General features: G+C 63.5%; 7 pseudogenes; all 7 read right to left on the reverse strand.

Moving 5' to 3' along the window:
• Positions 1-2,902: 2,902 nt before the first annotated feature.
• Positions 2,903-3,011, reverse strand: LOC142872655 (uncharacterized; annotated as a pseudogene).
• Positions 3,012-6,456: 3,445 nt separating this feature from the next.
• On the reverse strand, positions 6,457-6,565 carry LOC142872741 (uncharacterized; annotated as a pseudogene).
• Positions 6,566-10,015: 3,450 nt separating this feature from the next.
• On the reverse strand, positions 10,016-10,124 carry LOC142872657 (uncharacterized; annotated as a pseudogene).
• Positions 10,125-13,569: 3,445 nt separating this feature from the next.
• LOC142872742 (uncharacterized) lies at positions 13,570-13,678 on the reverse strand (annotated as a pseudogene).
• A 3,450-nt stretch (positions 13,679-17,128) lies between these two features.
• LOC142872658 (uncharacterized) lies at positions 17,129-17,237 on the reverse strand (annotated as a pseudogene).
• A 3,468-nt stretch (positions 17,238-20,705) lies between these two features.
• On the reverse strand, positions 20,706-20,814 carry LOC142872659 (uncharacterized; annotated as a pseudogene).
• Positions 20,815-24,260: 3,446 nt separating this feature from the next.
• Positions 24,261-24,369, reverse strand: LOC142872743 (uncharacterized; annotated as a pseudogene).

A 24,369-nucleotide genomic window follows, 5' to 3' on the forward strand; every position in this document is an offset into this window, starting at 1 on the left:
TCCCATGGGTGGGGTGGGGTGGCGTGGTTTGTGGGGCGCTGAAGAAATCAGTCCCCTCCATCTCCTACCTCTGGAAAACCCCCGAGCCCTTGGAGAACTGCCGGCACCGCTTCGTGGGGGCCGGGACCCTCCTCTGTGTCCTCCTGTGGCCCAGTCCAAGGGGCCTGGGCCTGGCCGGGGCTGCATTGGACCCCGACCACCCTGGCGTGTGGACTCGCTAACAATCGGCGATTAGATATTGGATTCCAGCGTCATTGAGGTCATTTCACTAATGAGTGCACCGGAAAGAGTTTCCTAATCCATCTGTGAGGGTGGCAACTGAAAGAGAATTTGAAAGCTGACAGAATAGGCGAGGAAAGGCATAGGAGATTTCCACACCCAGTAGGGAAGCCTTTCCCGAAATGGAAGAAAGAAAGGAGCAAACAGAGACACACCGGTAGCCCGCCCGGATCAGAGTCTGCCCCTGAGAGAAAGCACCCTGACCAGGTTCACCCGTGGGTGGGTGGCGAGCTAGCGGCATTCAGAAGAGCGAGGCCCGCAGTCTGTGCAGAAGACACCTGCACTCGGGTGTGTGTGGCGGCACAATTCCCAAGCAGCTCCAGATGTTAAACCAAGGAGAAGCCAGGGAGTTCCCAACGCCCCAGGTGTCCTCAGCCCACGACTGGCTGCTGTGGGAATGCGAAGCCCGGCTCCTTGTCTCAGAGCGGGGCAACCAGGAGGTGTGATGTCCACCCCGGGGTTCCTAGGAGGATCAGGCTGAAGCTGGGACTTGGCCTGAAAGTGTCCCCTCGCATGGCCACCCCCTTCCCCTTCCTGCTCCTCTACTCCTGGTGCCCCTCCATCCAGGGGCCAGACCTTAAAGAGTCACCCGCAAGAGAATCCTGGTCCCAAAGGAGCCTTCTGGGGGACCCGTGCTGAGAGAGGTTGTGGGCATGGCCCGCTGGGGCTCTGCCCGACCCAGGGCTGAGAGATGCAACCTCCCAGCTCTGGGTCCCTGCAGGAAGTGTTGGCAAGCACAGGGCCAGTCCTCCAAAGGCCCAGGTGCAGGGAGCCCAGGCCAAGCAGCCCGTGGAAGAAGCCACATGCTGTGCCACCCCGGGGAACACGACTGCAGGCCACGGCCCTTCCCGCCTCCTCCTCCTCCTCCTCCTCCTCCTCCTCCTCCTCCCACCCTGCCCCCGCCCCCGCCCCCACATGGCGCAGGGCCCAGAGACACCTCAGACACTTGCTACCCAAAGTGCAAAGGGCATCAGTTGCTCCTCCAAACCCCCCCCCAGCCCAGCAGACCGCGTTGTCCAGCCAGCCCCCGGGCCTCCCTGGGGTGCCCAGCACAAAAGTGCAGACACCCACCGGACCCTCAATCTCAGTTTTCGGATGTTTTTGCCACTCTAAGGACCCGCAGGCCAGCTGGGCCTTCTGGCAGGACAGAGAGCCCCGGAATCCGACGTGGAGAGCTGGGTGTACGTCCCCATGAGGAGCCGGTCCCCACCTCCGCGGCTCCCCCCTTGCGGGGAGTGGCAGCCGCGGGGCCTCAGAGAAGACACCAGGCTGGGCCCCCGCGGCACAGCGGGAGCACGTCCCCCGCAGGCCACTTAGCGAGGGCGGCAGGCGGACGGTTGGGTTGCGCGAGACGCTGCGGCCACCCTGCTACCGGGTTCCTGGGAGGGCGTCCTGGAAGCAGCGTCCACACCAAGCCCTTGGAAGGCCCAGGCGACGGAGGAGCCCCGTCAGGCAGGGGCCGAGGACGGTGACAGGTGACAGGTGACAGGCCGGGCGGGAAGGAGTCAGTCAGGCAGGGGCCGAGGAGGAGACGGGCTGGGTAAGGGTTAGGGTTAGAGTCAGGGCACAAGTCACAATCGCAAAGACCTGGAAGTGACCCGAGTGCCCATCGACCCACGAGTGCGTCAATAAAATGTGGCGCGTGGACACCACGGAGTGCTATTCGGCTGTGAGGAACAGCGGTGAGAGGGCACCTCTCGTGGTTCTCCTGGCCAGAGCTGGAACCCGTTCCAGTAAGCCAGGTATCCCAAGAATGGACACACGAGCACCACGTGCTCGCGCTCACCGGCAAATGGGTACGAACCGATGGACACCTAAGTGGACACAGAGGAATCACCTTCATCGGGTGGGTGTCGGGCGGGCGTGGGGAGGGGATGGGCATACACATCCCTTAGGAACGGGGTGGGTGCGCACCCACTGGGGGATGGGCGCACTTGAAGCTCTGACCCGAGGGGGGAGGCGGGGAGAGGGCGATGTACCCGACCTTAACATTGGTGCCCCCACAATACGCTGGAACAACATGAGAGGTAAATGAATAAGAACACAGGGGGTAGGGGGGCACGGGCAACACATGTCACCTTAATACTTGGACTCCCATCATCTGCTTGAAAAGAGAGAGAAAAGAAAATGCAATACTAGAGATAAGAGACACTTTTTAAAAATAATGAATCCGAAGAGAAAAGTCAAAGGAGGCCTGTGGAGCAGGTCTGGGTGTGACTCCGGATCCCCCAACATCAGGTGCCACCACCAAAGATTCCTGCGTGTAGCCCATAGAACCCCAAAAGCAACGGGACGAGTTCTGGTCACATACTCCCTCAAAATGACATCCTGGCCTTCTTCTGCAACTCCCTCCCCTCTCAGACTCTCAAGGTTTCCTCCAGCGTGTCGGTTCCCACAGAGCAGACCTTTGGTCTGAGACCTGACAGTCCAGAAGCCACGCATGCTGCCGCGTGGCGGCGGTGTCGCGGCTCGGGACAAGAGGAGGCCCCACAGTGCGGGCTGGGGCGCCAGGCACCGCGGCGGGCGCTGAGGGTGGGGGTCACCCCCACCCGGGGCCGCCCCCGCACTCCCAGAAACGCGACAGAACCAGAGGCAAAAAAAAAAAAAAAGAAGAAGAAGAAGAAGCCTACGGCACCCGGTATTCCCCGGCGGTCTCCCATCCAAGTTCTAACCAGGCCCGACCCTGCTTAGCTTCCGAGATCGGGCGCGTTCGGGGTGGTGTGGCCGTGGACGGCGGAGGGCGCCCCTGCCCCGCTCAAGAAGCGGAGCCTCTCTGCGCTTCCCCGCCGCCTCCTCCCGCCCCAGGCCCCGCGCCGGCGCTGACCCGCGCCGGGCCGGGCCTGTTGAGTTCGCCGGCCGGGTCCGGCGGGCTCCCAGGGACGGGGGTGACAGGCGGGGCGGGCAGGGAGCGGCGGGCCGGGGTTGGGGGCTGTCTCTCTATACACACACACTCACACTCAGTCTCTCACTCACACTCACACAAGATGCGCCTCCACGGCTGGACCCGCCAAGGTGGAGACCTTCCAGCCCCCCTCCTCTCCTCGCCTGGCCTCCTTCACCTCCCCGCCCCCACCCCCAGCGCCGCTGACTGCGCACGGGCGGGCGGGGCGCTCGCCCTTTGACCCCAGCCAGGGGCCGCCCTCCCCCACAACCCCTTTCAGCTGCTCCCCCCACCCTGTGGCCGGGCGGCCGCCTGTTCCCCCGGGCCAGGGCTGGGGCACAGCGCACGGGGGAGGGGAGCGAGTGTATGGGGCGTCTCTCTCTCTCTCGGGATGTGTCCCATGGGTGGGGTGGGGTGGCGTGGTTTGTGGGGCGCTGAAGAAATCAGTCCCCTCCATCTCCTCCCTCTGGAAAACCCCCGAGCCCTTGGAGAACTGCCGGCACCGCTTCGTGGGGGCCGGGACCCTCCTCTGTGTCCTCCTGTGGCCCAGTCCAAGGGGCCTGGGCCTGGCCGGGGCTGCATTGGACCCCGACCACCCTGGCGTGTGGACTCGCTAACAATCGGCGATTAGATATTGGATTCCAGCGTCATTGAGGTCATTTCACTAATGAGTGCACCGGAAAGAGTTTCCTAATCCATCTGTGAGGGTGGCAACTGAAAGAGAATTTGAAAGCTGACAGAATAGGCGAGGAAAGGCATAGGAGATTTCCACACCCAGTAGGGAAGCCTTTCCCGAAATGGAAGAAAGAAAGGAGCAAACAGAGACACACCGGTAGCCCGCCCGGATCAGAGTCTGCCCCTGAGAGAAAGCACCCTGACCAGGTTCACCCGTGGGTGGGTGGCGAGCTAGCGGCATTCAGAAGAGCGAGGCCCGCAGTCTGTGCAGAAGACACCTGCACTCGGGTGTGTGTGGCGGCACAATTCCCAAGCAGCTCCAGATGTTAAACCAAGGAGAAGCCAGGGAGTTCCCAACGCCCCAGGTGTCCTCAGCCCACGACTGGCTGCTGTGGGAATGCGAAGCCCGGCTCCTTGTCTCAGAGCGGGGCAACCAGGAGGTGTGATGTCCACCCCGGGGTTCCTAGGAGGATCAGGCTGAAGCTGGGACTTGGCCTGAAAGTGTCCCCTCGCATGGCCACCCCCTTCCCCTTCCTGCTCCTCTACTCCTGGTGCCCCTCCATCCAGGGGCCAGACCTTAAAGAGTCACCCGCAAGAGAATCCTGGTCCCAAAGGAGCCTTCTGGGGGACCCGTGCTGAGAGAGGTTGTGGGCATGGCCCGCTGGGGCTCTGCCCGACCCAGGGCTGAGAGATGCAACCTCCCAGCTCTGGGTCCCTGCAGGAAGTGTTGGCAAGCACAGGGCCAGTCCTCCAAAGGCCCAGGTGCAGGGAGCCCAGGCCAAGCAGCCCGTGGAAGAAGCCACATGCTGTGCCACCCCGGGGAACACGACTGCAGGCCACGGCCCTTCCCGCCTCCTCCTCCTCCTCCTCCTCCTCCTCCTCCTCCTCCCACCCTGCCCCCGCCCCCGCCCCCACATGGCGCAGGGCCCAGAGACACCTCAGACACTTGCTACCCAAAGTGCAAAGGGCATCAGTTGCTCCTCCAAACCCCCCCCCAGCCCAGCAGACCGCGTTGTCCAGCCAGCCCCCGGGCCTCCCTGGGGTGCCCAGCACAAAAGTGCAGACACCCACCGGACCCTCAATCTCAGTTTTCGGATGTTTTTGCCACTCTAAGGACCCGCAGGCCAGCTGGGCCTTCTGGCAGGACAGAGAGCCCCGGAATCCGACGTGGAGAGCTGGGTGTACGTCCCCATGAGGAGCCGGTCCCCACCTCCGCGGCTCCCCCCTTGCGGGGAGTGGCAGCCGCGGGGCCTCAGAGAAGACACCAGGCTGGGCCCCCGCGGCACAGCGGGAGCACGTCCCCCGCAGGCCACTTAGCGAGGGCGGCAGGCGGACGGTTGGGTTGCGCGAGACGCTGCGGCCACCCTGCTACCGGGTTCCTGGGAGGGCGTCCTGGAAGCAGCGTCCACACCAAGCCCTTGGAAGGCCCAGGCGACGGAGGAGCCCCGTCAGGCAGGGGCCGAGGACGGTGACAGGTGACAGGTGACAGGCCGGGCGGGAAGGAGTCAGTCAGGCAGGGGCCGAGGAGGAGACGGGCTGGGTAAGGGTTAGGGTTAGAGTCAGGGCACAAGTCACAATCGCAAAGACCTGGAAGTGACCCGAGTGCCCATCGACCCACGAGTGCGTCAATAAAATGTGGCGCGTGGACACCACGGAGTGCTATTCGGCTGTGAGGAACAGCGGTGAGAGGGCACCTCTCGTGGTTCTCCTGGCCAGAGCTGGAACCCGTTCCAGTAAGCCAGGTATCCCAAGAATGGACACACGAGCACCACGTGCTCGCGCTCACCGGCAAATGGGTACGAACCGATGGACACCTAAGTGGACACAGAGGAATCACCTTCATCGGGTGGGTGTCGGGCGGGCGTGGGGAGGGGATGGGCATACACATCCCTTAGGAACGGGGTGGGTGCGCACCCACTGGGGGATGGGCGCACTTGAAGCTCTGACCCGAGGGGGGAGGCGGGGAGAGGGCGATGTACCCGACCTTAACATTGGTGCCCCCACAATACGCTGGAACAACATGAGAGGTAAATGAATAAGAACACAGGGGGTAGGGGGGCACGGGCAACACATGTCACCTTAATACTTGGACTCCCATCATCTGCTTGAAAAGAGAGAGAAAAGAAAATGCAATACTAGAGATAAGAGACACTTTTTAAAAATAATGAATCCGAAGAGAAAAGTCAAAGGAGGCCTGTGGAGCAGGTCTGGGTGTGACTCCGGATCCCCCAACATCAGGTGCCACCACCAAAGATTCCTGCGTGTAGCCCATAGAACCCCAAAAGCAACGGGACGAGTTCTGGTCACATACTCCCTCAAAATGACATCCTGGCCTTCTTCTGCAACTCCCTCCCCTCTCAGACTCTCAAGGTTTCCTCCAGCGTGTCGGTTCCCACAGAGCAGACCTTTGGTCTGAGACCTGACAGTCCAGAAGCCACGCATGCTGCCGCGTGGCGGCGGTGTCGCGGCTCGGGACAAGAGGAGGCCCCACAGTGCGGGCTGGGGCGCCAGGCACCGCGGCGGGCGCTGAGGGTGGGGGTCACCCCCACCCGGGGCCGCCCCCGCACTCCCAGAAACGCGACAGAACCAGAGGCAAAAAAAAAAAAAAAAGAAGAAGAAGAAGCCTACGGCACCCGGTATTCCCGGGCGGTCTCCCATCCAAGTTCTAACCAGGCCCGACCCTGCTTAGCTTCCGAGACCGGGCGCGTTCGGGGTGGTGTGGCCGTGGACGGCGGAGGGCGCCCCTGCCCCGCTCAAGAAGCGGAGCCTCTCTGCGCTTCCCCGCCGCCTCCTCCCGCCCCAGGCCCCGCGCCGGCGCTGACCCGCGCCGGGCCGGGCCTGTTGAGTTCGCCGGCCGGGTCCGGCGGGCTCCCAGGGACGGGGGTGACAGGCGGGGCGGGCAGGGAGCGGCGGGCCGGGGTTGGGGGCTGTCTCTCTATACACACACACTCACACTCAGTCTCTCACTCACACTCACACAAGATGCGCCTCCACGGCTGGACCCGCCAAGGTGGAGACCTTCCAGCCCCCCTCCTCTCCTCGCCTGGCCTCCTTCACCTCCCCGCCCCCACCCCCAGCGCCGCTGACTGCGCACGGGCGGGCGGGGCGCTCGCCCTTTGACCCCAGCCAGGGGCCGCCCTCCCCCACAACCCCTTTCAGCTGCTCCCCCCACCCTGTGGCCGGGCGGCCGCCTGTTCCCCCGGGCCAGGGCTGGGGCACAGCGCACGGGGGAGGGGAGCGAGTGTATGGGGCGTCTCTCTCTCTCTCTCGGGATGTGTCCCATGGGTGGGGTGGGGTGGCGTGGTTTGTGGGGCGCTGAAGAAATCAGTCCCCTCCATCTCCTACCTCTGGAAAACCCCCGAGCCCTTGGAGAACTGCCGGCACCGCTTCGTGGGGGCCGGGACCCTCCTCTGTGTCCTCCTGTGGCCCAGTCCAAGGGGCCTGGGCCTGGCCGGGGCTGCATTGGACCCCGACCACCCTGGCGTGTGGACTCGCTAACAATCGGCGATTAGATATTGGATTCCAGCGTCATTGAGGTCATTTCACTAATGAGTGCACCGGAAAGAGTTTCCTAATCCATCTGTGAGGGTGGCAACTGAAAGAGAATTTGAAAGCTGACAGAATAGGCGAGGAAAGGCATAGGAGATTTCCACACCCAGTAGGGAAGCCTTTCCCGAAATGGAAGAAAGAAAGGAGCAAACAGAGACACACCGGTAGCCCGCCCGGATCAGAGTCTGCCCCTGAGAGAAAGCACCCTGACCAGGTTCACCCGTGGGTGGGTGGCGAGCTAGCGGCATTCAGAAGAGCGAGGCCCGCAGTCTGTGCAGAAGACACCTGCACTCGGGTGTGTGTGGCGGCACAATTCCCAAGCAGCTCCAGATGTTAAACCAAGGAGAAGCCAGGGAGTTCCCAACGCCCCAGGTGTCCTCAGCCCACGACTGGCTGCTGTGGGAATGCGAAGCCCGGCTCCTTGTCTCAGAGCGGGGCAACCAGGAGGTGTGATGTCCACCCCGGGGTTCCTAGGAGGATCAGGCTGAAGCTGGGACTTGGCCTGAAAGTGTCCCCTCGCATGGCCACCCCCTTCCCCTTCCTGCTCCTCTACTCCTGGTGCCCCTCCATCCAGGGGCCAGACCTTAAAGAGTCACCCGCAAGAGAATCCTGGTCCCAAAGGAGCCTTCTGGGGGACCCGTGCTGAGAGAGGTTGTGGGCATGGCCCGCTGGGGCTCTGCCCGACCCAGGGCTGAGAGATGCAACCTCCCAGCTCTGGGTCCCTGCAGGAAGTGTTGGCAAGCACAGGGCCAGTCCTCCAAAGGCCCAGGTGCAGGGAGCCCAGGCCAAGCAGCCCGTGGAAGAAGCCACATGCTGTGCCACCCCGGGGAACACGACTGCAGGCCACGGCCCTTCCCGCCTCCTCCTCCTCCTCCTCCTCCTCCTCCTCCTCCTCCCACCCTGCCCCCGCCCCCGCCCCCACATGGCGCAGGGCCCAGAGACACCTCAGACACTTGCTACCCAAAGTGCAAAGGGCATCAGTTGCTCCTCCAAACCCCCCCCCCAGCCCAGCAGACCGCGTTGTCCAGCCAGCCCCCGGGCCTCCCTGGGGTGCCCAGCACAAAAGTGCAGACACCCACCGGACCCTCAATCTCAGTTTTCGGATGTTTTTGCCACTCTAAGGACCCGCAGGCCAGCTGGGCCTTCTGGCAGGACAGAGAGCCCCGGAATCCGACGTGGAGAGCTGGGTGTACGTCCCCATGAGGAGCCGGTCCCCACCTCCGCGGCTCCCCCCTTGCGGGGAGTGGCAGCCGCGGGGCCTCAGAGAAGACACCAGGCTGGGCCCCCGCGGCACAGCGGGAGCACGTCCCCCGCAGGCCACTTAGCGAGGGCGGCAGGCGGACGGTTGGGTTGCGCGAGACGCTGCGGCCACCCTGCTACCGGGTTCCTGGGAGGGCGTCCTGGAAGCAGCGTCCACACCAAGCCCTTGGAAGGCCCAGGCGACGGAGGAGCCCCGTCAGGCAGGGGCCGAGGACGGTGACAGGTGACAGGTGACAGGCCGGGCGGGAAGGAGTCAGTCAGGCAGGGGCCGAGGAGGAGACGGGCTGGGTAAGGGTTAGGGTTAGAGTCAGGGCACAAGTCACAATCGCAAAGACCTGGAAGTGACCCGAGTGCCCATCGACCCACGAGTGCGTCAATAAAATGTGGCGCGTGGACACCACGGAGTGCTATTCGGCTGTGAGGAACAGCGGTGAGAGGGCACCTCTCGTGGTTCTCCTGGCCAGAGCTGGAACCCGTTCCAGTAAGCCAGGTATCCCAAGAATGGACACACGAGCACCACGTGCTCGCGCTCACCGGCAAATGGGTACGAACCGATGGACACCTAAGTGGACACAGAGGAATCACCTTCATCGGGTGGGTGTCGGGCGGGCGTGGGGAGGGGATGGGCATACACATCCCTTAGGAACGGGGTGGGTGCGCACCCACTGGGGGATGGGCGCACTTGAAGCTCTGACCCGAGGGGGGAGGCGGGGAGAGGGCGATGTACCCGACCTTAACATTGGTGCCCCCACAATACGCTGGAACAACATGAGAGGTAAATGAATAAGAACACAGGGGGTAGGGGGGCACGGGCAACACATGTCACCTTAATACTTGGACTCCCATCATCTGCTTGAAAAGAGAGAGAAAAGAAAATGCAATACTAGAGATAAGAGACACTTTTTAAAAATAATGAATCCGAAGAGAAAAGTCAAAGGAGGCCTGTGGAGCAGGTCTGGGTGTGACTCCGGATCCCCCAACATCAGGTGCCACCACCAAAGATTCCTGCGTGTAGCCCATAGAACCCCAAAAGCAACGGGACGAGTTCTGGTCACATACTCCCTCAAAATGACATCCTGGCCTTCTTCTGCAACTCCCTCCCCTCTCAGACTCTCAAGGTTTCCTCCAGCGTGTCGGTTCCCACAGAGCAGACCTTTGGTCTGAGACCTGACAGTCCAGAAGCCACGCATGCTGCCGCGTGGCGGCGGTGTCGCGGCTCGGGACAAGAGGAGGCCCCACAGTGCGGGCTGGGGCGCCAGGCACCGCGGCGGGCGCTGAGGGTGGGGGTCACCCCCACCCGGGGCCGCCCCCGCACTCCCAGAAACGCGACAGAACCAGAGGCAAAAAAAAAAAAAAAGAAGAAGAAGAAGAAGCCTACGGCACCCGGTATTCCCCGGCGGTCTCCCATCCAAGTTCTAACCAGGCCCGACCCTGCTTAGCTTCCGAGATCGGGCGCGTTCGGGGTGGTGTGGCCGTGGACGGCGGAGGGCGCCCCTGCCCCGCTCAAGAAGCGGAGCCTCTCTGCGCTTCCCCGCCGCCTCCTCCCGCCCCAGGCCCCGCGCCGGCGCTGACCCGCGCCGGGCCGGGCCTGTTGAGTTCGCCGGCCGGGTCCGGCGGGCTCCCAGGGACGGGGGTGACAGGCGGGGCGGGCAGGGAGCGGCGGGCCGGGGTTGGGGGCTGTCTCTCTATACACACACACTCACACTCAGTCTCTCACTCACACTCACACAAGATGCGCCTCCACGGCTGGACCCGCCAAGGTGGAGACCTTCCAGCCCCCCTCCTCTCCTCGCCTGGCCTCCTTCACCTCCCCGCCCCCACCCCCAGCGCCGCTGACTGCGCACGGGCGGGCGGGGCGCTCGCCCTTTGACCCCAGCCAGGGGCCGCCCTCCCCCACAACCCCTTTCAGCTGCTCCCCCCACCCTGTGGCCGGGCGGCCGCCTGTTCCCCCGGGCCAGGGCTGGGGCACAGCGCACGGGGGAGGGGAGCGAGTGTATGGGGCGTCTCTCTCTCTCTCGGGATGTGTCCCATGGGTGGGGTGGGGTGGCGTGGTTTGTGGGGCGCTGAAGAAATCAGTCCCCTCCATCTCCTCCCTCTGGAAAACCCCCGAGCCCTTGGAGAACTGCCGGCACCGCTTCGTGGGGGCCGGGACCCTCCTCTGTGTCCTCCTGTGGCCCAGTCCAAGGGGCCTGGGCCTGGCCGGGGCTGCATTGGACCCCGACCACCCTGGCGTGTGGACTCGCTAACAATCGGCGATTAGATATTGGATTCCAGCGTCATTGAGGTCATTTCACTAATGAGTGCACCGGAAAGAGTTTCCTAATCCATCTGTGAGGGTGGCAACTGAAAGAGAATTTGAAAGCTGACAGAATAGGCGAGGAAAGGCATAGGAGATTTCCACACCCAGTAGGGAAGCCTTTCCCGAAATGGAAGAAAGAAAGGAGCAAACAGAGACACACCGGTAGCCCGCCCGGATCAGAGTCTGCCCCTGAGAGAAAGCACCCTGACCAGGTTCACCCGTGGGTGGGTGGCGAGCTAGCGGCATTCAGAAGAGCGAGGCCCGCAGTCTGTGCAGAAGACACCTGCACTCGGGTGTGTGTGGCGGCACAATTCCCAAGCAGCTCCAGATGTTAAACCAAGGAGAAGCCAGGGAGTTCCCAACGCCCCAGGTGTCCTCAGCCCACGACTGGCTGCTGTGGGAATGCGAAGCCCGGCTCCTTGTCTCAGAGCGGGGCAACCAGGAGGTGTGATGTCCACCCCGGGGTTCCTAGGAGGATCAGGCTGAAGCTGGGACTTGGCCTGAAAGTGTCCCCTCGCATGGCCACCCCCTTCCCCTTCCTGCTCCTCTACTCCTGGTGCCCCTCCATCCAGGGGCCAGACCTTAAAGAGTCACCCGCAAGAGAATCCTGGTCCCAAAGGAGCCTTCTGGGGGACCCGTGCTGAGAGAGGTTGTGGGCATGGCCCGCTGGGGCTCTGCCCGACCCAGGGCTGAGAGATGCAACCTCCCAGCTCTGGGTCCCTGCAGGAAGTGTTGGCAAGCACAGGGCCAGTCCTCCAAAGGCCCAGGTGCAGGGAGCCCAGGCCAAGCAGCCCGTGGAAGAAGCCACATGCTGTGCCACCCCGGGGAACACGACTGCAGGCCACGGCCCTTCCCGCCTCCTCCTCCTCCTCCTCCTCCTCCTCCTCCTCCTCCCACCCTGCCCCCGCCCCCGCCCCCACATGGCGCAGGGCCCAGAGACACCTCAGACACTTGCTACCCAAAGTGCAAAGGGCATCAGTTGCTCCTCCAAACCCCCCCCCAGCCCAGCAGACCGCGTTGTCCAGCCAGCCCCCGGGCCTCCCTGGGGTGCCCAGCACAAAAGTGCAGACACCCACCGGACCCTCAATCTCAGTTTTCGGATGTTTTTGCCACTCTAAGGACCCGCAGGCCAGCTGGGCCTTCTGGCAGGACAGAGAGCCCCGGAATCCGACGTGGAGAGCTGGGTGTACGTCCCCATGAGGAGCCGGTCCCCACCTCCGCGGCTCCCCCCTTGCGGGGAGTGGCAGCCGCGGGGCCTCAGAGAAGACACCAGGCTGGGCCCCCGCGGCACAGCGGGAGCACGTCCCCCGCAGGCCACTTAGCGAGGGCGGCAGGCGGACGGTTGGGTTGCGCGAGACGCTGCGGCCACCCTGCTACCGGGTTCCTGGGAGGGCGTCCTGGAAGCAGCGTCCACACCAAGCCCTTGGAAGGCCCAGGCGACGGAGGAGCCCCGTCAGGCAGGGGCCGAGGACGGTGACAGGTGACAGGTGACAGGCCGGGCGGGAAGGAGTCAGTCAGGCAGGGGCCGAGGAGGAGACGGGCTGGGTAAGGGTTAGGGTTAGAGTCAGGGCACAAGTCACAATCGCAAAGACCTGGAAGTGACCCGAGTGCCCATCGACCCACGAGTGCGTCAATAAAATGTGGCGCGTGGACACCACGGAGTGCTATTCGGCTGTGAGGAACAGCGGTGAGAGGGCACCTCTCGTGGTTCTCCTGGCCAGAGCTGGAACCCGTTCCAGTAAGCCAGGTATCCCAAGAATGGACACACGAGCACCACGTGCTCGCGCTCACCGGCAAATGGGTACGAACCGATGGACACCTAAGTGGACACAGAGGAATCACCTTCATCGGGTGGGTGTCGGGCGGGCGTGGGGAGGGGATGGGCATACACATCCCTTAGGAACGGGGTGGGTGCGCACCCACTGGGGGATGGGCGCACTTGAAGCTCTGACCCGAGGGGGGAGGCGGGGAGAGGGCGATGTACCCGACCTTAACATTGGTGCCCCCACAATACGCTGGAACAACATGAGAGGTAAATGAATAAGAACACAGGGGGTAGGGGGGCACGGGCAACACATGTCACCTTAATACTTGGACTCCCATCATCTGCTTGAAAAGAGAGAGAAAAGAAAATGCAATACTAGAGATAAGAGACACTTTTTAAAAATAATGAATCCGAAGAGAAAAGTCAAAGGAGGCCTGTGGAGCAGGTCTGGGTGTGACTCCGGATCCCCCAACATCAGGTGCCACCACCAAAGATTCCTGCGTGTAGCCCATAGAACCCCAAAAGCAACGGGACGAGTTCTGGTCACATACTCCCTCAAAATGACATCCTGGCCTTCTTCTGCAACTCCCTCCCCTCTCAGACTCTCAAGGTTTCCTCCAGCGTGTCGGTTCCCACAGAGCAGACCTTTGGTCTGAGACCTGACAGTCCAGAAGCCACGCATGCTGCCGCGTGGCGGCGGTGTCGCGGCTCGGGACAAGAGGAGGCCCCACAGTGCGGGCTGGGGCGCCAGGCACCGCGGCGGGCGCTGAGGGTGGGGGTCACCCCCACCCGGGGCCGCCCCCGCACTCCCAGAAACGCGACAGAACCAGAGGCAAAAAAAAAAAAAAAAGAAGAAGAAGAAGCCTACGGCACCCGGTATTCCCGGGCGGTCTCCCATCCAAGTTCTAACCAGGCCCGACCCTGCTTAGCTTCCGAGACCGGGCGCGTTCGGGGTGGTGTGGCCGTGGACGGCGGAGGGCGCCCCTGCCCCGCTCAAGAAGCGGAGCCTCTCTGCGCTTCCCCGCCGCCTCCTCCCGCCCCAGGCCCCGCGCCGGCGCTGACCCGCGCCGGGCCGGGCCTGTTGAGTTCGCCGGCCGGGTCCGGCGGGCTCCCAGGGACGGGGGTGACAGGCGGGGCGGGCAGGGAGCGGCGGGCCGGGGTTGGGGGCTGTCTCTCTATACACACACACTCACACTCAGTCTCTCACTCACACTCACACAAGATGCGCCTCCACGGCTGGACCCGCCAAGGTGGAGACCTTCCAGCCCCCCTCCTCTCCTCGCCTGGCCTCCTTCACCTCCCCGCCCCCACCCCCAGCGCCGCTGACTGCGCACGGGCGGGCGGGGCGCTCGCCCTTTGACCCCAGCCAGGGGCCGCCCTCCCCCACAACCCCTTTCAGCTGCTCCCCCCACCCTGTGGCCGGGCGGCCGCCTGTTCCCCCGGGCCAGGGCTGGGGCACAGCGCACGGGGGAGGGGAGCGAGTGTATGGGGCGTCTCTCTCTCTCTCTCGGGATGTGTCCCATGGGTGGGGTGGGGTGGCGTGGTTTGTGGGGCGCTGAAGAAATCAGTCCCCTCCATCTCCTACCTCTGGAAAACCCCCGAGCCCTTGGAGAACTGCCGGCACCGCTTCGTGGGGGCCGGGACCCTCCTCTGTGTCCTCCTGTGGCCCAGTCCAAGGGGCCTGGGCCTGGCCGGGGCTGCATTGGACCCCGACCACCCTGGCGTGTGGACTCGCTAACAATCGGCGATTAGATATTGGATTCCAGCGTCATTGAGGTCATTTCACTAATGAGTGCACCGGAAAGAGTTTCCTAATCCATCTGTGAGGGTGGCAACTGAAAGAGAATTTGAAAGCTGACAGAATAGGCGAGGAAAGGCATAGGAGATTTCCACACCCAGTAGGGAAGCCTTTCCCGAAATGGAAGAAAGAAAGGAGCAAACAGAGACACACCGGTAGCCCGCCCGGATCAGAGTCTGCCCCTGAGAGAAAGCACCCTGACCAGGTTCACCCGTGGGTGGGTGGCGAGCTAGCGGCATTCAGAAGAGCGAGGCCCGCAGTCTGTGCAGAAGACACCTGCACTCGGGTGTGTGTGGCGGCACAATTCCCAAGCAGCTCCAGATGTTAAACCAAGGAGAAGCCAGGGAGTTCCCAACGCCCCAGGTGTCCTCAGCCCACGACTGGCTGCTGTGGGAATGCGAAGCCCGGCTCCTTGTCTCAGAGCGGGGCAACCAGGAGGTGTGATGTCCACCCCGGGGTTCCTAGGAGGATCAGGCTGAAGCTGGGACTTGGCCTGAAAGTGTCCCCTCGCATGGCCACCCCCTTCCCCTTCCTGCTCCTCTACTCCTGGTGCCCCTCCATCCAGGGGCCAGACCTTAAAGAGTCACCCGCAAGAGAATCCTGGTCCCAAAGGAGCCTTCTGGGGGACCCGTGCTGAGAGAGGTTGTGGGCATGGCCCGCTGGGGCTCTGCCCGACCCAGGGCTGAGAGATGCAACCTCCCAGCTCTGGGTCCCTGCAGGAAGTGTTGGCAAGCACAGGGCCAGTCCTCCAAAGGCCCAGGTGCAGGGAGCCCAGGCCAAGCAGCCCGTGGAAGAAGCCACATGCTGTGCCACCCCGGGGAACACGACTGCAGGCCACGGCCCTTCCCGCCTCCTCCTCCTCCTCCTCCTCCTCCTCCTCCTCCTCCCACCCTGCCCCCGCCCCCGCCCCCACATGGCGCAGGGCCCAGAGACACCTCAGACACTTGCTACCCAAAGTGCAAAGGGCATCAGTTGCTCCTCCAAACCCCCCCCCCAGCCCAGCAGACCGCGTTGTCCAGCCAGCCCCCGGGCCTCCCTGGGGTGCCCAGCACAAAAGTGCAGACACCCACCGGACCCTCAATCTCAGTTTTCGGATGTTTTTGCCACTCTAAGGACCCGCAGGCCAGCTGGGCCTTCTGGCAGGACAGAGAGCCCCGGAATCCGACGTGGAGAGCTGGGTGTACGTCCCCATGAGGAGCCGGTCCCCACCTCCGCGGCTCCCCCCTTGCGGGGAGTGGCAGCCGCGGGGCCTCAGAGAAGACACCAGGCTGGGCCCCCGCGGCACAGCGGGAGCACGTCCCCCGCAGGCCACTTAGCGAGGGCGGCAGGCGGACGGTTGGGTTGCGCGAGACGCTGCGGCCACCCTGCTACCGGGTTCCTGGGAGGGCGTCCTGGAAGCAGCGTCCACACCAAGCCCTTGGAAGGCCCAGGCGACGGAGGAGCCCCGTCAGGCAGGGGCCGAGGACGGTGACAGGTGACAGGTGACAGGCCGGGCGGGAAGGAGTCAGTCAGGCAGGGGCCGAGGAGGAGACGGGCTGGGTAAGGGTTAGGGTTAGAGTCAGGGCACAAGTCACAATCGCAAAGACCTGGAAGTGACCCGAGTGCCCATCGACCCACGAGTGCGTCAATAAAATGTGGCGCGTGGACACCACGGAGTGCTATTCGGCTGTGAGGAACAGCGGTGAGAGGGCACCTCTCGTGGTTCTCCTGGCCAGAGCTGGAACCCGTTCCAGTAAGCCAGGTATCCCAAGAATGGACACACGAGCACCACGTGCTCGCGCTCACCGGCAAATGGGTACGAACCGATGGACACCTAAGTGGACACAGAGGAATCACCTTCATCGGGTGGGTGTCGGGCGGGCGTGGGGAGGGGATGGGCATACACATCCCTTAGGAACGGGGTGGGTGCGCACCCACTGGGGGATGGGCGCACTTGAAGCTCTGACCCGAGGGGGGAGGCGGGGAGAGGGCGATGTACCCGACCTTAACATTGGTGCCCCCACAATACGCTGGAACAACATGAGAGGTAAATGAATAAGAACACAGGGGGTAGGGGGGCACGGGCAACACATGTCACCTTAATACTTGGACTCCCATCATCTGCTTGAAAAGAGAGAGAAAAGAAAATGCAATACTAGAGATAAGAGACACTTTTTAAAAATAATGAATCCGAAGAGAAAAGTCAAAGGAGGCCTGTGGAGCAGGTCTGGGTGTGACTCCGGATCCCCCAACATCAGGTGCCACCACCAAAGATTCCTGCGTGTAGCCCATAGAACCCCAAAAGCAACGGGACGAGTTCTGGTCACATACTCCCTCAAAATGACATCCTGGCCTTCTTCTGCAACTCCCTCCCCTCTCAGACTCTCAAGGTTTCCTCCAGCGTGTCGGTTCCCACAGAGCAGACCTTTGGTCTGAGACCTGACAGTCCAGAAGCCACGCATGCTGCCGCGTGGCGGCGGTGTCGCGGCTCGGGACAAGAGGAGGCCCCACAGTGCGGGCTGGGGCGCCAGGCACCGCGGCGGGCGCTGAGGGTGGGGGTCACCCCCACCCGGGGCCGCCCCCGCACTCCCAGAAACGCGACAGAACCAGAGGCAAAAAAAAAAAAAAAGAAGAAGAAGAAGAAGCCTACGGCACCCGGTATTCCCCGGCGGTCTCCCATCCAAGTTCTAACCAGGCCCGACCCTGCTTAGCTTCCGAGATCGGGCGCGTTCGGGGTGGTGTGGCCGTGGACGGCGGAGGGCGCCCCTGCCCCGCTCAAGAAGCGGAGCCTCTCTGCGCTTCCCCGCCGCCTCCTCCCGCCCCAGGCCCCGCGCCGGCGCTGACCCGCGCCGGGCCGGGCCTGTTGAGTTCGCCGGCCGGGTCCGGCGGGCTCCCAGGGACGGGGGTGACAGGCGGGGCGGGCAGGGAGCGGCGGGCCGGGGTTGGGGGCTGTCTCTCTATACACACACACTCACACTCAGTCTCTCACTCACACTCACACAAGATGCGCCTCCACGGCTGGACCCGCCAAGGTGGAGACCTTCCAGCCCCCCTCCTCTCCTCGCCTGGCCTCCTTCACCTCCCCGCCCCCACCCCCAGCGCCGCTGACTGCGCACGGGCGGGCGGGGCGCTCGCCCTTTGACCCCAGCCAGGGGCCGCCCTCCCCCACAACCCCTTTCAGCTGCTCCCCCCACCCTGTGGCCGGGCGGCCGCCTGTTCCCCCGGGCCAGGGCTGGGGCACAGCGCACGGGGGAGGGGAGCGAGTGTATGGGGCGTCTCTCTCTCTCTCGGGATGTGTCCCATGGGTGGGGTGGGGTGGCGTGGTTTGTGGGGCGCTGAAGAAATCAGTCCCCTCCATCTCCTCCCTCTGGAAAACCCCCGAGCCCTTGGAGAACTGCCGGCACCGCTTCGTGGGGGCCGGGACCCTCCTCTGTGTCCTCCTGTGGCCCAGTCCAAGGGGCCTGGGCCTGGCCGGGGCTGCATTGGACCCCGACCACCCTGGCGTGTGGACTCGCTAACAATCGGCGATTAGATATTGGATTCCAGCGTCATTGAGGTCATTTCACTAATGAGTGCACCGGAAAGAGTTTCCTAATCCATCTGTGAGGGTGGCAACTGAAAGAGAATTTGAAAGCTGACAGAATAGGCGAGGAAAGGCATAGGAGATTTCCACACCCAGTAGGGAAGCCTTTCCCGAAATGGAAGAAAGAAAGGAGCAAACAGAGACACACCGGTAGCCCGCCCGGATCAGAGTCTGCCCCTGAGAGAAAGCACCCTGACCAGGTTCACCCGTGGGTGGGTGGCGAGCTAGCGGCATTCAGAAGAGCGAGGCCCGCAGTCTGTGCAGAAGACACCTGCACTCGGGTGTGTGTGGCGGCACAATTCCCAAGCAGCTCCAGATGTTAAACCAAGGAGAAGCCAGGGAGTTCCCAACGCCCCAGGTGTCCTCAGCCCACGACTGGCTGCTGTGGGAATGCGAAGCCCGGCTCCTTGTCTCAGAGCGGGGCAACCAGGAGGTGTGATGTCCACCCCGGGGTTCCTAGGAGGATCAGGCTGAAGCTGGGACTTGGCCTGAAAGTGTCCCCTCGCATGGCCACCCCCTTCCCCTTCCTGCTCCTCTACTCCTGGTGCCCCTCCATCCAGGGGCCAGACCTTAAAGAGTCACCCGCAAGAGAATCCTGGTCCCAAAGGAGCCTTCTGGGGGACCCGTGCTGAGAGAGGTTGTGGGCATGGCCCGCTGGGGCTCTGCCCGACCCAGGGCTGAGAGATGCAACCTCCCAGCTCTGGGTCCCTGCAGGAAGTGTTGGCAAGCACAGGGCCAGTCCTCCAAAGGCCCAGGTGCAGGGAGCCCAGGCCAAGCAGCCCGTGGAAGAAGCCACATGCTGTGCCACCCCGGGGAACACGACTGCAGGCCACGGCCCTTCCCGCCTCCTCCTCCTCCTCCTCCTCCTCCTCCTCCTCCTCCTCCTCCTCCTCCCACCCTGCCCCCGCCCCCGCCCCCACATGGCGCAGGGCCCAGAGACACCTCAGACACTTGCTACCCAAAGTGCAAAGGGCATCAGTTGCTCCTCCAAACCCCCCCCCCAGCCCAGCAGACCGCGTTGTCCAGCCAGCCCCCGGGCCTCCCTGGGGTGCCCAGCACAAAAGTGCAGACACCCACCGGACCCTCAATCTCAGTTTTCGGATGTTTTTGCCACTCTAAGGACCCGCAGGCCAGCTGGGCCTTCTGGCAGGACAGAGAGCCCCGGAATCCGACGTGGAGAGCTGGGTGTACGTCCCCATGAGGAGCCGGTCCCCACCTCCGCGGCTCCCCCCTTGCGGGGAGTGGCAGCCGCGGGGCCTCAGAGAAGACACCAGGCTGGGCCCCCGCGGCACAGCGGGAGCACGTCCCCCGCAGGCCACTTAGCGAGGGCGGCAGGCGGACGGTTGGGTTGCTGGGTTGCGCGAGACGCTGCGGCCACCCTGCTACCGGGTTCCTGGGAGGGCGTCCTGGAAGCAGCGTCCACACCAAGCCCTTGGAAGGCCCAGGCGACGGAGGAGCCCCGTCAGGCAGGGGCCGAGGACGGTGACAGGTGACAGGTGACAGGCCGGGCGGGAAGGAGTCAGTCAGGCAGGGGCCGAGGAGGAGACGGGCTGGGTAAGGGTTAGGGTTAGAGTCAGGGCACAAGTCACAATCGCAAAGACCTGGAAGTGACCCGAGTGCCCATCGACCCACGAGTGCGTCAATAAAATGTGGCGCGTGGACACCACGGAGTGCTATTCGGCTGTGAGGAACAGCGGTGAGAGGGCACCTCTCGTGGTTCTCCTGGCCAGAGCTGGAACCCGTTCCAGTAAGCCAGGTATCCCAAGAATGGACACACGAGCACCACGTGCTCGCGCTCACCGGCAAATGGGTACGAACCGATGGACACCTAAGTGGACACAGAGGAATCACCTTCATCGGGTGGGTGTCGGGCGGGCGTGGGGAGGGGATGGGCATACACATCCCTTAGGAACGGGGTGGGTGCGCACCCACTGGGGGATGGGCGCACTTGAAGCTCTGACCCGAGGGGGGAGGCGGGGAGAGGGCGATGTACCCGACCTTAACATTGGTGCCCCCACAATACGCTGGAACAACATGAGAGGTAAATGAATAAGAACACAGGGGGTAGGGGGGCACGGGCAACACATGTCACCTTAATACTTGGACTCCCATCATCTGCTTGAAAAGAGAGAGAAAAGAAAATGCAATACTAGAGATAAGAGACACTTTTTAAAAATAATGAATCCGAAGAGAAAAGTCAAAGGAGGCCTGTGGAGCAGGTCTGGGTGTGACTCCGGATCCCCCAACATCAGGTGCCACCACCAAAGATTCCTGCGTGTAGCCCATAGAACCCCAAAAGCAACGGGACGAGTTCTGGTCACATACTCCCTCAAAATGACATCCTGGCCTTCTTCTGCAACTCCCTCCCCTCTCAGACTCTCAAGGTTTCCTCCAGCGTGTCGGTTCCCACAGAGCAGACCTTTGGTCTGAGACCTGACAGTCCAGAAGCCACGCATGCTGCCGCGTGGCGGCGGTGTCGCGGCTCGGGACAAGAGGAGGCCCCACAGTGCGGGCTGGGGCGCCAGGCACCGCGGCGGGCGCTGAGGGTGGGGGTCACCCCCACCCGGGGCCGCCCCCGCACTCCCAGAAACGCGACAGAACCAGAGGCAAAAAAAAAAAAAAAGAAGAAGAAGAAGAAGCCTACGGCACCCGGTATTCCCCGGCGGTCTCCCATCCAAGTTCTAACCAGGCCCGACCCTGCTTAGCTTCCGAGATCGGGCGCGTTCGGGGTGGTGTGGCCGTGGACGGCGGAGGGCGCCCCTGCCCCGCTCAAGAAGCGGAGCCTCTCTGCGCTTCCCCGCCGCCTCCTCCCGCCCCAGGCCCCGCGCCGGCGCTGACCCGCGCCGGGCCGGGCCTGTTGAGTTCGCCGGCCGGGTCCGGCGGGCTCCCAGGGACGGGGGTGACAGGCGGGGCGGGCAGGGAGCGGCGGGCCGGGGTTGGGGGCTGTCTCTCTATACACACACACTCACACTCAGTCTCTCACTCACACTCACACAAGATGCGCCTCCACGGCTGGACCCGCCAAGGTGGAGACCTTCCAGCCCCCCTCCTCTCCTCGCCTGGCCTCCTTCACCTCCCCGCCCCCACCCCCAGCGCCGCTGACTGCGCACGGGCGGGCGGGGCGCTCGCCCTTTGACCCCAGCCAGGGGCCGCCCTCCCCCACAACCCCTTTCAGCTGCTCCCCCCACCCTGTGGCCGGGCGGCCGCCTGTTCCCCCGGGCCAGGGCTGGGGCACAGCGCACGGGGGAGGGGAGCGAGTGTATGGGGCGTCTCTCTCTCTCTCGGGATGTGTCCCATGGGTGGGGTGGGGTGGCGTGGTTTGTGGGGCGCTGAAGAAATCAGTCCCCTCCATCTCCTCCCTCTGGAAAACCCCCGAGCCCTTGGAGAACTGCCGGCACCGCTTCGTGGGGGCCGGGACCCTCCTCTGTGTCCTCCTGTGGCCCAGTCCAAGGGGCCTGGGCCTGGCCGGGGCTGCATTGGACCCCAACCACCCTGGCGTGTGGACTCGCTAACAATCGGCGATTAGATATTGGATTCCAGCGTCATTGAGGTCATTTCACTAATGAGTGCACCGGAAAGAGTTTCCTAATCCATCTGTGAGGGTGGCAACTGAAAGAGAATTTGAAAGCTGACAGAATAGGCGAGGAAAGGCATAGGAGATTTCCACACCCAGTAGGGAAGCCTTTCCCGAAATGGAAGAAAGAAAGGAGCAAACAGAGACACACCGGTAGCCCGCCCGGATCAGAGTCTGCCCCTGAGAGAAAGCACCCTGACCAGGTTCACCCGTGGGTGGGTGGCGAGCTAGCGGCATTCAGAAGAGCGAGGCCCGCAGTCTGTGCAGAAGACACCTGCACTCGGGTGTGTGTGGCGGCACAATTCCCAAGCAGCTCCAGATGTTAAACCAAGGAGAAGCCAGGGAGTTCCCAACGCCCCAGGTGTCCTCAGCCCACGACTGGCTGCTGTGGGAATGCGAAGCCCGGCTCCTTGTCTCAGAGCGGGGCAACCAGGAGGTGTGATGTCCACCCCGGGGTTCCTAGGAGGATCAGGCTGAAGCTGGGACTTGGCCTGAAAGTGTCCCCTCGCATGGCCACCCCCTTCCCCTTCCTGCTCCTCTACTCCTGGTGCCCCTCCATCCAGGGGCCAGACCTTAAAGAGTCACCCGCAAGAGAATCCTGGTCCCAAAGGAGCCTTCTGGGGGACCCGTGCTGAGAGAGGTTGTGGGCATGGCCCGCTGGGGCTCTGCCCGACCCAGGGCTGAGAGATGCAACCTCCCAGCTCTGGGTCCCTGCAGGAAGTGTTGGCAAGCACAGGGCCAGTCCTCCAAAGGCCCAGGTGCAGGGAGCCCAGGCCAAGCAGCCCGTGGAAGAAGCCACATGCTGTGCCACCCCGGGGAACACGACTGCAGGCCACGGCCCTTCCCGCCTCCTCCTCCTCCTCCTCCTCCTCCTCCTCCTCCTCCCACCCTGCCCCCGCCCCCGCCCCCACATGGCGCAGGGCCCAGAGACACCTCAGACACTTGCTACCCAAAGTGCAAAGGGCATCAGTTGCTCCTCCAAACCCCCCCCCCAGCCCAGCAGACCGCGTTGTCCAGCCAGCCCCCGGGCCTCCCTGGGGTGCCCAGCACAAAAGTGCAGACACCCACCGGACCCTCAATCTCAGTTTTCGGATGTTTTTGCCACTCTAAGGACCCGCAGGCCAGCTGGGCCTTCTGGCAGGACAGAGAGCCCCGGAATCCGACGTGGAGAGCTGGGTGTACGTCCCCATGAGGAGCCGGTCCCCACCTCCGCGGCTCCCCCCTTGCGGGGAGTGGCAGCCGCGGGGCCTCAGAGAAGACACCAGGCTGGGCCCCCGCGGCACAGCGGGAGCACGTCCCCCGCAGGCCACTTAGCGAGGGCGGCAGGCGGACGGTTGGGTTGCGCGAGACGCTGCGGCCACCCTGCTACCGGGTTCCTGGGAGGGCGTCCTGGAAGCAGCGTCCACACCAAGCCCTTGGAAGGCCCAGGCGACGGAGGAGCCCCGTCAGGCAGGGGCCGAGGACGGTGACAGGTGACAGGTGACAGGCCGGGCGGGAAGGAGTCAGTCAGGCAGGGGCCGAGGAGGAGACGGGCTGGGTAAGGGTTAGGGTTAGAGTCAGGGCACAAGTCACAATCGCAAAGACCTGGAAGTGACCCGAGTGCCCATCGACCCACGAGTGCGTCAATAAAATGTGGCGCGTGGACACCACGGAGTGCTATTCGGCTGTGAGGAACAGCGGTGAGAGGGCACCTCTCGTGGTTCTCCTGGCCAGAGCTGGAACCCGTTCCAGTAAGCCAGGTATCCCAAGAATGGACACACGAGCACCACGTGCTCGCGCTCACCGGCAAATGGGTACGAACCGATGGACACCTAAGTGGACACAGAGGAATCACCTTCATCGGGTGGGTGTCGGGCGGGCGTGGGGAGGGGATGGGCATACACATCCCTTAGGAACGGGGTGGGTGCGCACCCACTGGGGGATGGGCGCACTTGAAGCTCTGACCCGAGGGGGGAGGCGGGGAGAGGGCGATGTACCCGACCTTAACATTGGTGCCCCCACAATACGCTGGAACAACATGAGAGGTAAATGAATAAGAACACAGGGGGTAGGGGGGCACGGGCAACACATGTCACCTTAATACTTGGACTCCCATCATCTGCTTGAAAAGAGAGAGAAAAGAAAATGCAATACTAGAGATAAGAGACACTTTTTAAAAATAATGAATCCGAAGAGAAAAGTCAAAGGAGGCCTGTGGAGCAGGTCTGGGTGTGACTCCGGATCCCCCAACATCAGGTGCCACCACCAAAGATTCCTGCGTGTAGCCCATAGAACCCCAAAAGCAACGGGACGAGTTCTGGTCACATACTCCCTCAAAATGACATCCTGGCCTTCTTCTGCAACTCCCTCCCCTCTCAGACTCTCAAGGTTTCCTCCAGCGTGTCGGTTCCCACAGAGCAGACCTTTGGTCTGAGACCTGACAGTCCAGAAGCCACGCATGCTGCCGCGTGGCGGCGGTGTCGCGGCTCGGGACAAGAGGAGGCCCCACAGTGCGGGCTGGGGCGCCAGGCACCGCGGCGGGCGCTGAGGGTGGGGGTCACCCCCACCCGGGGCCGCCCCCGCACTCCCAGAAACGCGACAGAACCAGAGGCAAAAAAAAAAAAAGAAGAAGAAGAAGAAGCCTACGGCACCCGGTATTCCCGGGCGGTCTCCCATCCAAGTTCTAACCAGGCCCGACCCTGCTTAGCTTCCGAGACCGGGCGCGTTCGGGGTGGTGTGGCCGTGGAC

The sequence above is a fragment of the Microcebus murinus genome, chromosome 8, assembly GCF_040939455.1.
Source record: "Microcebus murinus isolate Inina chromosome 8, M.murinus_Inina_mat1.0, whole genome shotgun sequence".
Lineage (NCBI taxonomy): Eukaryota > Metazoa > Chordata > Mammalia > Primates > Cheirogaleidae > Microcebus > Microcebus murinus.